This window comes from Dermacentor albipictus, unplaced genomic scaffold (assembly GCF_038994185.2).
Source record: "Dermacentor albipictus isolate Rhodes 1998 colony unplaced genomic scaffold, USDA_Dalb.pri_finalv2 scaffold_26, whole genome shotgun sequence".
NCBI classification, from domain to species: domain Eukaryota; kingdom Metazoa; phylum Arthropoda; class Arachnida; order Ixodida; family Ixodidae; genus Dermacentor; species Dermacentor albipictus.
The window spans coordinates 3,290,658-3,305,252 of NW_027225580.1; the positions used below are offsets into that span (position 1 = coordinate 3,290,658).

The 14,595-nt window shown below is 47.8% G+C and overlaps 2 non-coding genes across 2 annotated transcripts; both read left to right on the top strand.

Moving 5' to 3' along the window:
• The first annotated feature begins 5,175 nt into the window (after positions 1-5,175).
• TRNAS-AGA (transfer RNA serine (anticodon AGA)) lies at positions 5,176-5,257 on the top strand. The gene has a single exon. It is a non-coding gene; the product is annotated as a tRNA-Ser (tRNA).
• A 5,715-nt stretch (positions 5,258-10,972) lies between these two features.
• TRNAS-AGA (transfer RNA serine (anticodon AGA)) lies at positions 10,973-11,054 on the top strand. Its single transcript has one exon. It is a non-coding gene; the product is annotated as a tRNA-Ser (tRNA).
• Positions 11,055-14,595: the final 3,541 nt, after the last annotated feature.

The window sequence follows — 14,595 nt, forward strand, 5'->3', positions numbered from 1 at the left end:
TTCTAGCTATCCAGGAAACAAAAATTGAAAGTGAGGAACAAACTGATGTGATGGTGGCAATCTTTCGGTCAAGATATAATCTCTGCGTGTGCCACGCCGGGGGTAAATCAGGGGGGTGCGCAATTTTCTTGCGTAACTCCGTCGGAATTGTAGAGCAGTCTGTCATCGCTTCTGAAAGTGGTCGGTTAGTAGTTTGCGATTTTTATGTTAAGGAGGCACTATGGCGAATTATTTGCATTTATGCACCAAACAAAGCTAGTGAGCGTTTAGATTTTTTCCGATACATCGATGCCTTCTTGAAATGCGAAAGAAATGTGTTACTATTAGGAGACTTCAATTGTGTATGCATGGCTGAAGACAACGCCAAGAACCTACCGATACATGATAAGAGCGCATTGCTACTTAGCGCAATCGTTCAGGAATACGACCTAACTGATATAGGCGATGTACTGCGAGAAAAGCGAGTTCAGTTCCCGCATTTCCAAGGAACAAGCCACGCCCGACTTGACCGAGTGTATCTGACAGCAAGCCTCATAACTTTTTGCACAACATCTGCCGATAAGCACGTAAGCTTTAGCGATCGTACCTTAGTATGTGTTACAATAGGCACAAAGCGTAAAACGAGCACCTTTAATTGGGACCTCTGGAAATTCAATGATAGCCTTCTGCAAGACGTAATCTTTATCAAAGTAACAACGGCAATAATTAAAGAAATGCAGGAAAACGACTTCATCAGCCCTGTCGAGTTGTGGGAGCACTTTAAGTGTGAAGTTAAGATGAGCGCAATCGATAGAGCTAGTGTCGTGCGCTACAAGGCAAGAGAGAAAGAAACCGAGTTGCAGCGTACTCTAGACTATCTCTTAAATGCAGAAAGCACTGTTCCCCGCCTGCTTGCAAACAAAGTTAAAGAAATCAAAAGGCAACTTGAGAATATTGATAAGGAAAAAGTTCAAGGTGCGATGATAAGGTCGCGTGTCGAGATGCTCTGGATGGGCGAAACACCTACCAAGCGAGCATTAAGCGACGAAAGAAGCTACGCTACAAGAAATGCAATAACAGAGCTGCGCTAGCAAGGTGCGCTTTCCACAGGCCAAAAGGTTATCGAGCGAGCGCTAGTGCAACGTTTCAGAAACTTGCTAGGCTGCGGGGCGAATGTGCGAGAGGGCTTCGAGACCCATTTTCTTAAATTATTGCCACGATTAGAAGATGAAGTAGAAACACAACTTGAAAGACCAATATGTGTTAGTGTTAGTGCAGGGAAAGCTCCGGGGCCCGACGGGCGTGGTGCCGCATTTTATAAATACTTTAGGCATCAAATGGTAAAAATGCTCATCAGAGTTATAGAAGAAGCTTATGAATCTAAAATGCTGCCTCCGTCATTTAAAAGAAGCCATGTCGTACTATTACCAAAGACCCTGTAAAATTATTGTCATCCGACGCATACCGACCCATAAATCTAACACGGATTATAAGGTATTTATAAAAGTTATAGCTAAGCGACTTCAGTCTGTGATTACAAACTTGGTCGGTGAACATCAAACTAGTGGAATCAAAGGGAGAACCATACTCACGAATATTCATGTGACCAGAACTATATTGGAACTATGTGAACTAATGCACAGATGGGTAGCCATGCTTCAACTCGACTTAGAAAAAGCTTTCGATGAGGTAACCCACAGCATTCTTTTCTCACTCTTAGAACACATCAACGTAGGTACCATCATTTATGATGGAGTAAAAATGGCCTACACTGGCTGTTCTTCGAAACTAATTATTAATAAAAATTTAACCGAAAGCATTACAGCATACTCTGGTGTAAAACAGGGATGCCCAGCCAGTTCATTGCTCTTTGCAATTTACCTCGAACCGGTGTGTTTAAATCTAATGATGAATAAAAAGATGCGCGGTTTCCGGCTCTTATCACGTGAAATAAAGCTCTTATCCTATGCTGAGGATATCGCAGTATTCTGCACTGATAAGGAAAGTATTCAGGAAGCTATGCATACCGCAAGAACTTTCTGCAGCCTTAAGCTACGTTCACGCTACGGTCGTAACACGCGTAACCGCTCTTTCGGCGTATCGAACGTAACGGCTGTAAAAAAAACGTTACGGCAGTTAAGCCGGCACCTTTGTTCACATTTACTGCGGCGTAAATTACGGCTTTTACAACAGGCCAATCAAATTTGGAGCTGCAGAATCGACGTCACCAGCGGTCCAATACGGCTCCTATCAACATGAGAGCGCTGGCCGAGATCGAAGAAATTCATGCTCAAAACAAACTTATAGTCATGTATTCTATCGCCTAAACACGACGAAGGCGACGCAGCAGTGTTTGGGTGCGGCAACTATTTCTCGACAGGGCCGTGGACGGCGATTTTCACAACCTTTTCACCAAGCTCCGAGTTGGGGACGCTGTGATGTTTCATAACTTCATGCGCATGTCGCCCCAGCAGCTCCGCTTCCTTCAAAACCTAGTGAGACCACTCATCGAAGTTCGGAGCACGCATCTGCAGCCATCGATTTCCTCGGTGGATAAACCACATGAACTGAAAACAGTCTCGCAAGGCACACTGCACAAATTTTCACGAACACAGGCAAGGTAATCGTGCGCACGGAATGGTGGAATGGCATTTCCCGCGGCCGGAGCTGTCTGCAGACGGGAGGACGGAAGTGTCGTCACCTGTTGTTGAAAACCGAAAGCTTATCGGTCATTGGCTGTGTCGCAGTGGTCGTAATATCACAGTCGTAAATGTTGCCGACCCTTTAACACTCTCACCCACGATTTTCGCGTGAATTGCGCACGCTGGTACCTTTAGCTCGCAGTCTGAACTAGACGCTTACTTTTGTTGCGCTTCCGCTTATGCATGTTAAGAAAAATCGGCGCCTTACGAACGTAGTCTGAACATAGCATTACAGGAAGTGCAATAAGCTGGCAAAAATGCTTAGGTTTTAGGCATGGTGAATGGGAATCTATGCCTGAAATTTTTGACACTATAAATTTCAGCGAGACACCTGCTACTGACCTCGGCGTACCACTCGAACATTACCGCGACACGACCGAGCAGTGGACAGCAGATACTGATCGGGCAAACGAGCAAACAAGAAACTGGAGAGCACGGAACCTCTCTATGTTTGCGCGTGCAACTGTGTGTAACTCATTCGTCGTGGCTAAAGTGTTCTATATGTTACAAGTATGATGTATGTCTAGGATGTGTGTCCAAAAATTGCACAGGATATTCGCAATGTTGGTTTGGGGTCGGGATGGGAACTACAAGCAGGCTAAACGTATTTCATTCCGTGAATAACGGAGGCCTTGGTTTGTGTAAAGCTATGTTCACACTACGGTCGTAACGCGCGTAACAGCTCTTTCGGCGTATCGAACGTAACGGCTGTAAAAAAAGTTACGGCAGTTAAGCCGGCACCTTTGTTCACATTTACTGCTGCGTAAATTACGGCTTTTACAACAGGCCAATCAAATTTGGAGCTGCAGAATCGACGTCACCAGCGGTCCAATATGGCTCCTGTCAACATGCGAGCGCTCGCCGAGATCGAAGAAATTGACGCTCAAAACAAACTAATAGTCATGAATTGAATCGCACAAAGACGACGAAGGCGACGCAGAAGGGTTTGGGAGCGGCAAGTATATCTCGACAGGGCCGTGGACGGCGATTTTAACAACCTTTTCGCCACGCTCCGAGTTGGTGACGCTGTGATGTTTCATAACTTCATGCGCATGTCGCCCCAGCAGTTCCGCTTCCTTGAAAAGCTAGTGAGACCACCCATCGAAGTTCGGAGCACGCATCTGCGGCCATCGATTTCCTCGGCGGATAAACCAGATCAACTGAAAACAGTATCGCAAGGCGGACTGCACAAATTTTCACGAACACAGCCAACCTAATCGTGCGCACGGAATGGCGGAATGGCACTTCCCGCACCCGGAGCTGTCTGAAGACGGGAGAACGGAAGTGTCATCACCGGTTGTTGAAAACTGAAAGCTTATCGGTCATTGGCTGTGTCGCAACGGTCGTAATATCCCAGTCGTAAATGTTGCGGACCCTTTAACACTCTCACCCACGATTTTTACATGAATTGCGCACGGTGGTACCTTTACGTTCGCAGTCTGAACTAGACACATGCGCTTGTTGCGCTTCCGCTTACGCATGTTACGAAAAATGGGCGCCTTAAGAACGTAGTCTGAACATAGCATAATTTGCTTTTAAGACAAGTAGTCTCAAGGTGTATTTTCCTACGCGACCAAAGGAATGCATTTCTACAAACTGTTATGCACGTCCAACTACACAATGCCTTATATGAATTCATTGTTACATCATGTGGAACACCACATGTAGTGGTGAAATGATATATGCGCGAAGTGGTAGGCGCTTTTCGTTTGCTGAAAGCCGATTTCTCACTTGAATATTTGTCTGTTGTCGGCCGGAAGAAATTGCATAAGGACCTCGTGGATATTTTGTGCCCCGTGACTATATACCGCTCAACATACGCTCTAGCGCCTGAACGCAATGTCTTGAAACGCGTAAAAAGAATGTCTATCAGGCCGTCTACCATATCTTTGCTCTTTCTTGTGCACAGCGGCACGCTTCCCGTAAAACCATGGCTAAGAGAGAAGGGTTTGTTTGTACCATGGAGTATCGATTGAGGTATATGTCATAAACCGGAAACTACAGACCATATATTTCTAGATTGCTGGGACTCGGTGTCCTTGTGGGACATCCTACAAAGAACCATAAAAAATGAGTTACCTCTTACACCATTCGGTATTCGCTTTCTGCCTTTTGAAGACACGGGAGACATGCCGTGTGACACAATAATGTTGCTCTGCATGCACAGTGTCTGGAAGACAAGAATGGATGTAAGGCATGAAGCTCTCCAACCTCGCTCTGCTCAAGAATATTTCGTGGAAAACATCCTGCACCCACGTGACATACATAAGACCAATGGGGAGCCACCAGCGTGGCTACACATGTTAGACAAATTGGCCACAGTTCGGTTCCCCTAACCAAGCTGCATTACCCAAAATGCAGCCGGTGTTTTTACCATAGTACAACTACCTCTTTCTGTTTTTAACTCTAACGCGTGGAATGTTTTACTAAGAGCAAACGTTTTACCTTTTATTGTACGTGCGTTATGTGGAAAACAGGTAAGAAAGAAAAAAAAACAGTCGTGGCCGAGTGGTTAAGGCGATGGACTAGAAATCCATTGGGGTCTTCCTGCACAGGTTCGAATCCTGTCGGCTGCGTAGCGGTTACTTTTGTTTCTGACAGCGCTTCGTGAACGTGTATCAATGTGGCGCAGTAGGGCTGTGGTGTAGATGCGCAGTCGTGGCCGAGTAGTCATTCCACTTCCGGCCTTCACAGCGTACGGACGTGCGATCATGTGCTCCCTCGTAGGGGCGGTTTCAGCGGCCCGTGTGGGCCGTGGTATCAGGTGTACTGAAAAGCCGGCTGAATATTACCAGGTTGTTCTGCCTCAACTGCCCACAGGTGCTTCTGTTTTAAACACCCTTTTTTTGCATTGCGGTGTGAAAGCCAGACCGTGTCGAGTGGAGCATGTCCCTGATAGCCTTGCACGTGTTTCGTTGCTGCCGGAAGTGGTTGCCCTCGGGGCATACCAAATGAATCACCTGTGGGCAGTGACGTTTAAGGACGAGGAAGGCAAGAGGAAGATATTAAGAGCTGAAGGGTTCAATGTTAAAGACCACCGCTGCATGGTCATCGACCCGCGCGACCAAGGTGTCCGACTGAAGCTATACTGGCTGCTTCATGGCGTACCGGACGAAGATGTGCGAGTGGCTTTGGCGCCGTTTGGAAAAGTGACGGAAATCAGCAGAGACAAGTGGAAGGTCAAGGGCTGCATCGACAAAGGATCAACCGCCCGCTCGGTGACGCTGAAATTAAATGTGGGCCTCACTGTGGAAGACCTAGCCCACCAACTGCGTGTTGCTGAGGATATGGCGGTCGTCTTTGTTCCTCGCAGAGCGCCGCTCTGCCTCCGACGCCGTGGCATGGGAGACATCCAGCGAGAGTGCCGCGTTCCACGATGTGGGGTCTGTCGTCGCTTCGGCCACGATGATTCCCAGTGTGTGCGCTCTTATGCCAGCGTTACAGGCCTACTCCAAAGGGACGTAGTATCCGAACACCTGATGGACGCCGCAGATGCCGAAGAAGCTAGCAGGGAGGAAAACGACGTGGCGAAGACTCCTGCAAAGCCCCTTGAACCCTCCACAGGAGCTGTCCAGGAAGCGAACCTGGGGGGTGAGCCCTTCGCTGCAGCCCCGGAAACGAAGCCAGAGACTGCTACATGGGACGCAGGCGTGAAGGCAGCAAGCGCGTCATCGTCACTGCCACAAGAAGTTGGCCAGGAAGCAACGGACGTCGAGATGCTCGTGGCCGGAAGCATCGCCTCAAAGCGTGCTCACGAAGACACTAGCAATACAGGGATAACTACTGCGTCAGGCACCGGTGAACCTCCACCGAAGGCATCGACTACGCGGCGGTCTTTGCTTAAACCAAAGCCGAATGTGCCGCCTGGCAGTAGGGCGGCCCCTAAAACGCCTCCGCCCTAGCGGAGGACCCGTTCCAGCGGCCTTCAACGATGAGCACAAGAACCCCACAGTTTCGATGTGAGTAAGACGCTTGGCGAAGCAACCCTATGAGATGGCGGCTAACTTTAAATCTAGGCTACGCGTTGCGACATTGAATGTGCGAGGAATGTGTTCGCGCAGGCGGCAATGCCAGATTAGTCGCATGCTTTTTGAGAATGTCGTTGACCTTCTGGCTGTACAAGAAACAAAATTTGAGAGTGAGGAGCAAACAGAACAAATGGTTCAAGTTTTTCGCTTTAGATACAGTGTATGTGTGTGCCATGCTGTTGGACGGTCAGGAAGCTGCGTCATTTTTATACGCATTAGCATATCGGTTGTTGAAAAAGTGTCCACCTGCTAAAGTGGGAGACTTGTTGCATGTGATTTTATTTTTGCTGGACTACTATGGCGCGCAGTGTGCATCTACGCACCGAACAAAAATCAAGAACGTGAAATTTTTTTTAAGTATGCTGAAGGGTTTTTGAAAACAGAACGACATTTTGTGTTTCTTGGGGACTTCAACTGCGTCTGTAAAGCTGAAGTTAAAACGACGAACCTCAAAGTACGCGATAGAAGCGCTGAGCCATTGAACGCGATAGTAATTGAGAGAGAGCTTGAGAACATTGGTTATGCAATGACGCGAGACGTCCCAGCATGGTATACGCACTTTCAAGGTGATTCCCATGCGAGGCTTGATAGAATATACATACCGGCGAAGTTTGTACCACTGTGTTCCTCTTATGAAACACAATATCTCAGTTTTAGCGATCATAGTTTGGTCTCGATTACGATTGGCGAAAAACCAAAGAGTGTCAAGCTTAATTGGTCCCTGTGGAAGTTGAATGAAAAGCTGCTGCAAGATGAAGTGTTTTTCACGAGAGCCAAGGAGTATCTTTCAAATGCCCTGCATACGGAAACCAACAGTTTCATATTAGTGTGGGATCAGTTTAAATGCGACATAAAAATTGGTGCCATCGATAGAGCATGTGTATTGCGTCACAAGGAAAGGCAACAAGAGAAACAGTTACACAGTCAGCTGGTGTACATGTAAGTGGTAGAGCATGAAGTGCCTGGAGCCTTTAAAAAAGAAACACGAGAGGTGAAAGCAAAACTCGAGTTTATCGACGAAGATAGGTACCGCGGCGCAATGATAAGGGCGCGCACTGAAAAGTTGTGGCTGGGCGAAACGCCCACTAAGCGTGTGCTTAGTGAAGAAAAGAAACATGCTGCAAATAAGGAGATAAATGAAATTCGATATGGTAGCAAAATTACACGACAAAGTGAAGAGAAAAAACTTGCTTTTGTTGAATTTTATACCGAACTTCTAGGAGGAAGAGTTTATGACCCCAAGTACTTCAAAACCCACTTTCTGGCCCTTATGCCAAGGTTAGAGGACACGGTTAGAGAATAAATGGAATCTGAAATTACCGTGGCCCAAATTGAAGCGGCAATCGATGACTTAGGTAATGGGAAGTCACCTGGGTCAGATGGACTGGCTGCAGCCATATACAAATTTTTAAACGTAGAAATAGCAGGGGCTTTGCACCGAGTGATCGCTGAATGCTATGAAAAAAAGCAAGCGCCTCTATCGTTCAGCACAGCGCACGTAGTAATGATTCCCAAAACTGACTATCCTGCAAAATTACTTTGAGTTGAGTCCTACCGTCCCATTAGTTTGACCAATACAGATTATAAAATATACATGAAGGTGTTAGCTAGAAGGCTCCAAAATTTTATTAAGTCCCTTGTTGGCCCGCATCAAACCTGTGGCATTAAAGGTAGAACAATTTTTACGAACATACACATAGCAAGAAGTATTCTGGAATGTTGTGACGCAGTGCATGATCGCGTAGCTATGATTCAGCTAGACTTACATAAAGCGTTCGACAAAGTTGTACATGAAGTTCTGTTTTTATTGCTGGAACAAGTAAATGTTGGATCTGTAATTACCGACGGTGTTAAAATAGTGTATCACGATTGCACAGCCAAATTAGTGATCAACAAAGAATTAAGTATGTCAATTCCTGTACGGTCGAGCGTGAAACAAGAATGTGCGTTGTCCCCTCTGCTTTTTTCGATATACTTGGAGCCTGTTTGTTTACGTTTGTTTGCAACACCACGTATTCGAGGCTACGCGTTTTTGAGCAGTGAAATTAAGGTGTTAGCCTACGCGGACGACGTACCCGTGTTTTGGGCTGGTGCAAGGAGCGTGCAGGAAGTTTTCAGTGTTGCGAATGCGTTCTGCACAGCAACTGCTGGCGCGATCAGTTGGCCGAAATGCCTTGGATTTTGGCATAACAACTGGCAGAGCACACCCGTGGTGCACTATAATAGGAATTGGACCGTCTCCCCTGGAAAGTACCTGGGTGTCCCGCTAAATAACTACCGCAATGCTGAGGAATATTGGTCTGAGGAAAATAAACGCGTCAAAAGTGCTACCGATGAATGGGGCGGCCATAACTTTTCAATGTTTGCAAGAGCTTCCGTTTGTAATATTATTAAATTTCAAACGTATTTTACGTGTTGCAAGTGATGACTACTGCAAGAACTTTGGTTCAGAAAATACACAGAGTGTTTGCGACCTTTATTTGGGGATCGCAATGGGAACGCACAAGCCGGTGCAATTTGTTTCATAAGGTGAGAAATGGTGGGCTAGGATTGTCACACCTATTTTTCAAGCAGCTGGTGAGCAGATTCTTCCTTGTGCGGTATCAAACTGATGTGTTTTGAGAACTGTGATCCAAGCACGATTGCAAGATTATCTATCTGACTTTGTCGTATCATCTGTTTCTTTGGGAGCTGGACCGCTCAGTCCTTATTTGCGTGAAGTGGTTACTTCTGTACGCCTGCTCAAGGCGAGGTTTTCATATGAATACTTGTGTGATGTCACGAAAAAGCGTTTGTATTTGATATACTTGATGTATTTTTACCATTACCGGTTTATCGAGCTGCCTACAGGCTAGGTCCTGAGCACGATGTGCTAAAGCGTGTTAAAAAAAATGCCAGTGAGACACTCTGTTAAAACGTTCTTTCTTCAAATACATACCGACACTCTCCCCGTAAAGCCATGGTTACAAAGTAAAGGTCTTTTTGTACCTTGGTCGGTAAACTGCTTAATCTGTAATGAGCGGGAAACAATAGAGCATATTTTCCTTGACCGCCATGACGCCGTGTTTCTGTTGGACGTCCTACAAAGAACACTTAAAAAAGAGTTGCCGTTAAGCCCTTTTGGAATCCGGTTTTTTCCACGTGCAGAAACAGGGGAAGTGCCGAGTGATATGCTAATGCTGCTTTGCATGCATAGCGTATGGAAGACGAGAATGGATATCAGGCATGGTCATACACAGGCTCACTCAGCAAGACACTATTTTGTTGAGAGTATTATATACACACGCGACTTGTTCAGAGCACTATGTGAATCCCCGGAATAGCTACCGGTATTAGACCAATTGGCTTCTGTGAAGCCCTTTTAAGCGCCTTACACTGCCCGAGCTGTGGCTGGTGTTTTTAGCATATGTACATGTCGTGTATTTGATCTTTTTGTTTTCATTTGTGAAAAGGCAATAAAGAAAAAAAAAGTCGTGGCCGAGTATTTAAGGCAGTGTACTCGAAATCCATAGGGGTCTCCCTGCACAGGTTCGAATCCTTTCGCTGCGTAGCGGTTACTTTTGTTTCTGCCAGCGCTTCGTGAACGCGTATTAATGTGGTGCAGTAGGGCGGTGGTGTACATGCGCAGTCGTGGCCGAGTGCAGGTGGCAATGTTTTAAAAAGAGTTAAAAAAATGCAGGTGTCGCCGGGAGCCAAATCTTTCTTTTTCAAATTACACACTGGAACTTTAACTGTTAAGTCCTTTCTAGAGGAAAGGGGTTTATTTCTGCCGTGGGGTTCCCACTGCCTTATATGCAAGCAGCTTGAGACAATCGACCACGTTTTTCTTCATTGCTGGCAAGGGGTATTTTTCTGGGACGTGCTCCAAAGAACCATTAAAAAAGAATTACCGCTAAACCCTCACGGGATTCGGTACCTGCCAACCGATAACGAGGATGGCGTCCCCTTCGACCAGATTATGCTGATGGGCCTCCACAGTATATTGCTCTCCCGAATGGCTGGCTATTTTTGTGATACGGACGCGCGACCAACACGTATGTATGTTCGCGAAGGCATACACATATTCCTGGAGACTTTGAAAGCGCAAACGGATGTTCCTGAGTGGCTGTCAAGGCTGGAGCCTTTGGTAGAGCTCCGGGAATTTTAAAGATGACAACGCCAGGCCTCCGTGGCAGTTAGGCCACTTGTGCCTTCTGGCGCACTATATATTTTGTGTACATTTGTTGTATACTGTGTCGAAGACCGGCAATAAAGAAAAAAAAAGCAGTCGTGGCCGAGTGGTTAAGGCGGTGGACTAGAAATCCATTGGGGTCTCCCTGCACAGGTTCGAATCCTGTCGGCTGCATAGCGGTTACTCTTGTTTCTCCCAGCGCTTCGTGAACGCGTATCAATGTGGCGCAGTAGGGCGGTGGTGTACATGCGCAGTCCTGGCCGAGGAGGATTCCAGTTCCGGCCACCGCAGTGCACGGTGGCGGAATGTTTTGCTCCGAAGGGGCGATTAGAGCGGCCCAGCAGGGTCGCGGTCTCAGGTTGAACGACACACCGAAGGATGACTACCAGGTTAGTTTGCCGCAACTACCTACAGGTTCGACAGTTACAACGACCGTTTTTCTGCAGGGAGACGTGAAGGCGAGGCCCTACCGAGTCGAGCAGTTCCGTGAAGCACTTGACTATCTGCAGCTGATGCCAGAAGTGGAGGCCCTCCGTGCTTATCAGATGAACTACGTCTGGACCATCACTTTCAAGGACGAAAAGGGCAAACAAAAGATTTTGTGTGCTCCAACCTTCAGCGTAAAGAACCACCGATGCACGGTAATAGACCCTCGAAATCAAGACGTCAGGATGAAGCTGTATTGGCTTCTGCACACGACTCCGGACGACGAAGTCAGAGGTGCCCTGGCGCCTTTTGGGAAGGTCAGCGAAATTTTGAGGGAAAAGTGGCGCATTGCAGGCTGCAACGACAAAGGCTCCCACACGCGCCTGGTGTCCCTACGGCTGAAGGTGGGCGTTACCATGTAAGACCTGCCTCATCCACTTCGCGTCGGGGAAGACCATGCGCTCATGCACGTCCCAGGCAGACCCCCGCTCTGCCTCCGGTGCCATGGCACCGGTCAGATAGGGCGCAAGTGCCGAGTTCCGTGTTGCAAGCTCTCTCGTCACTATGGCCACGACGAGAGTCATTGCGTGCGTACGCCAGTGTGACCGGAACTGGGCGAAGCGACACCGTCGATGAGCACCTCATGGACCAAGTCGACGCGGAGGAGACCGTCCGAGGAGGCGAGAAGCCAACAACGTCGGGTTCGACGCCTTCTCCCCCATACGAAAACAAGGGACCAATGAAAGCTGCGGTCAGTCAAAATGGGAAGAACGACGAGCCTCAGAATACATCAGAGGCCGTGAAAACTCCTAGCAACTGTGCTGCCGTTAGCGAGACAGACGAGACGGAAGAGAGTGGAACCGCAATGGAGGGCATCAACTCGGAAAGAGAAAAAACCAACCCTGGCTTCGCTGTGTCAAAGAGACCACAGGAAAATACCATCGAAGACGACAACCGAGAGAAGGTCAGCGCCGGTGAACCGCCCCTAAAGGCAGGGTCCCTCCGTAGGCCTCGCCTGAAAGTGAACCCCAACATAGAGGAGGACTCCAGAGAGGAGGACTACACCGACAGTGCCTCCGCGTTCGCGGAAGGCGCTGTCCGAGGGATGACTTCACCGCTAGACTGGAGCGGGAAGCGCAGCATGAAACTTCGCCACGCCTATCGACAAGGAAAACGCCTCGGCTTCGCCATGCTTGACGAAGCACTCAGAATTAGTGCGATATAACAGCGTAGGTGTGCGTCCTGTAAATTTGGCATAATCACCCAGCGGTCCGCTTGACCTTTCGCTTTCTATGAATTTAACGTCCTTATCTGCATTAAGAATACGCACGCTCAATGTGCGCGGTCTCACGGCAAGAAAGCGGCAACTGCAGTTAAGACGTCTGCTAAAACAAAATACCATCGATATTCTAGCCTTACAGAGAGAGAGAGAAGAATACAGGAAGGCAGGGATGTTAACCAGTCAATAGTCTGGTTGGCTACCCTACTCTGGGGGAAGGGAGAAGGGGAAGAGAAAGAAGAGAGAGAGAAGGTGAAGGTACGCGTACGCGACAGCACTTCAGTTAAAGTCGCTCGAGCAAACCAGAAGTTCTGAGAAAACACAAAAGTGCCTTCACTGCCTTCTGAGCCGATGATCGGTCGGGACGGTGCTCTAATATTGTCTGTTCACTCAGAGGACGATCGTCTAGTTTCCTCAATGTGTCGGACAAATACTGTCTTTGGGCTTGAAATTGAGGACGATGGCACAATATGTGGTCAATGTTCTCCTCGCATGCGCAAACATCACATGCAGGACTATCAGGCAATCCAATTAGTGCTGAGTAGGCATTCGTGAAGGCCACTCCAAGCCATAACCGACACAGAAGAGACGCTTCACGCCGGTGCACACCGGCTGGAGGTCTGAGTTGAAGTGATGGGTTTAGTCGGTGCAGTCTTGTGCGTCTTGTATGTACATTATTCCACTCTGCTAAGGAGATCGTGCGTGCCAGAATGCCAAGTTGTCTCGCGGCGTCGGTCCTTGAGAGCGGAATGGGGACGCAGCGGTCCTCTTGGTTTGACGTCCGAGCTGCCTTATCGGCGTCTTCATTACCAATGATTCCGCAATGACCTGGTATCCACTGAAAAGAGATATCATGGCCTTTTTCTCTTAAGCGATGGACAAGTTCCGCGATTTCGCACGTGAGCTGATCGTGAGTTCCATGTCGGAGAAATGAATGCACACATTGCAAGGCCGGCCTGGAATCGCAGAAGACTGCCCATTTTCTAGGACTTTCAGTATTTATCACTTGAAGCGCGTCGCGGAGAGCCGCGAGCTCTGCAGCTGTAGACGTAGTGACATGGGAAGTCTTGAACCGCTTGGTTATTCTCATTGCTGGTATAACTACAGCGCCGCCGGAACTGGTTGATGTAGTTGATCCATCAGTGTAGACGTGTGTGCAGTCGCTGTATTTCTCGTACAAGAGAAATAAAGTTAGTTGCTTGAGCGCTGATGATGGCAAGTCCGACTTTTTCTGAAGTCCTGGGACTGTAAGGTTCACTTGAGTACGGCGCATACACCATGGAGGAATAGAAGGCCTTGCCGCAGGTGTGTAACCTGACCTGAAAGAGGCATGGTGCGCGAAGACAGTCGCACTGAATGTCGTGTGGGGCCTATCTACTGGGAGACTTGCTAGGTGGTGGGTAGGGTTCCGGGCGAAGTGTCTTAGGTGCACACGCATTACAGCCTTACAGGAATCAAAAATAGACAGCGAGGAGCAGGCGGACCGCATGGTCCAAACTTAAGCATTTGACTTCAACGTTTGTGTTTGCCATGCCGTTGGAAAGTATGGCAGTTGTGCTATCTTTCTGAAACGAGGTATCGGAATCGTTGAAGAGAGTGTTATCACCTGTGATGACGGACGGCTAGCATTGTGCGACTTTTATTTAAACCAAGTACACTGGCGAATTATATGGGTACGCGCCGAACCAAATTTCAGAAAGAAAAGTTTTTTTTTTTGACTGTGTCACTGGCTTTCTAAATTGTGACAGGCAACTCATTTTGCTTGGCATTTTAATTGTATTTGCATGCCCGAAGACTTAGTTAAGAATGAACCTATACGGGACAAAAGTGCCCTACAGCTTAAGGCGTTGGTGGATGATTGTGGTCTTGTTGATGTAGGGGACCTTTTCCACGGAAATCAAGTGCAATTTACCCACTTTCAGGGCGAAAGCCACACACGATTAGATCGCGTCTATATCTCTTGGGGTGTTGTGTCTATGTGCTGTAACAGTGCCGTGAAACATGTTAGTT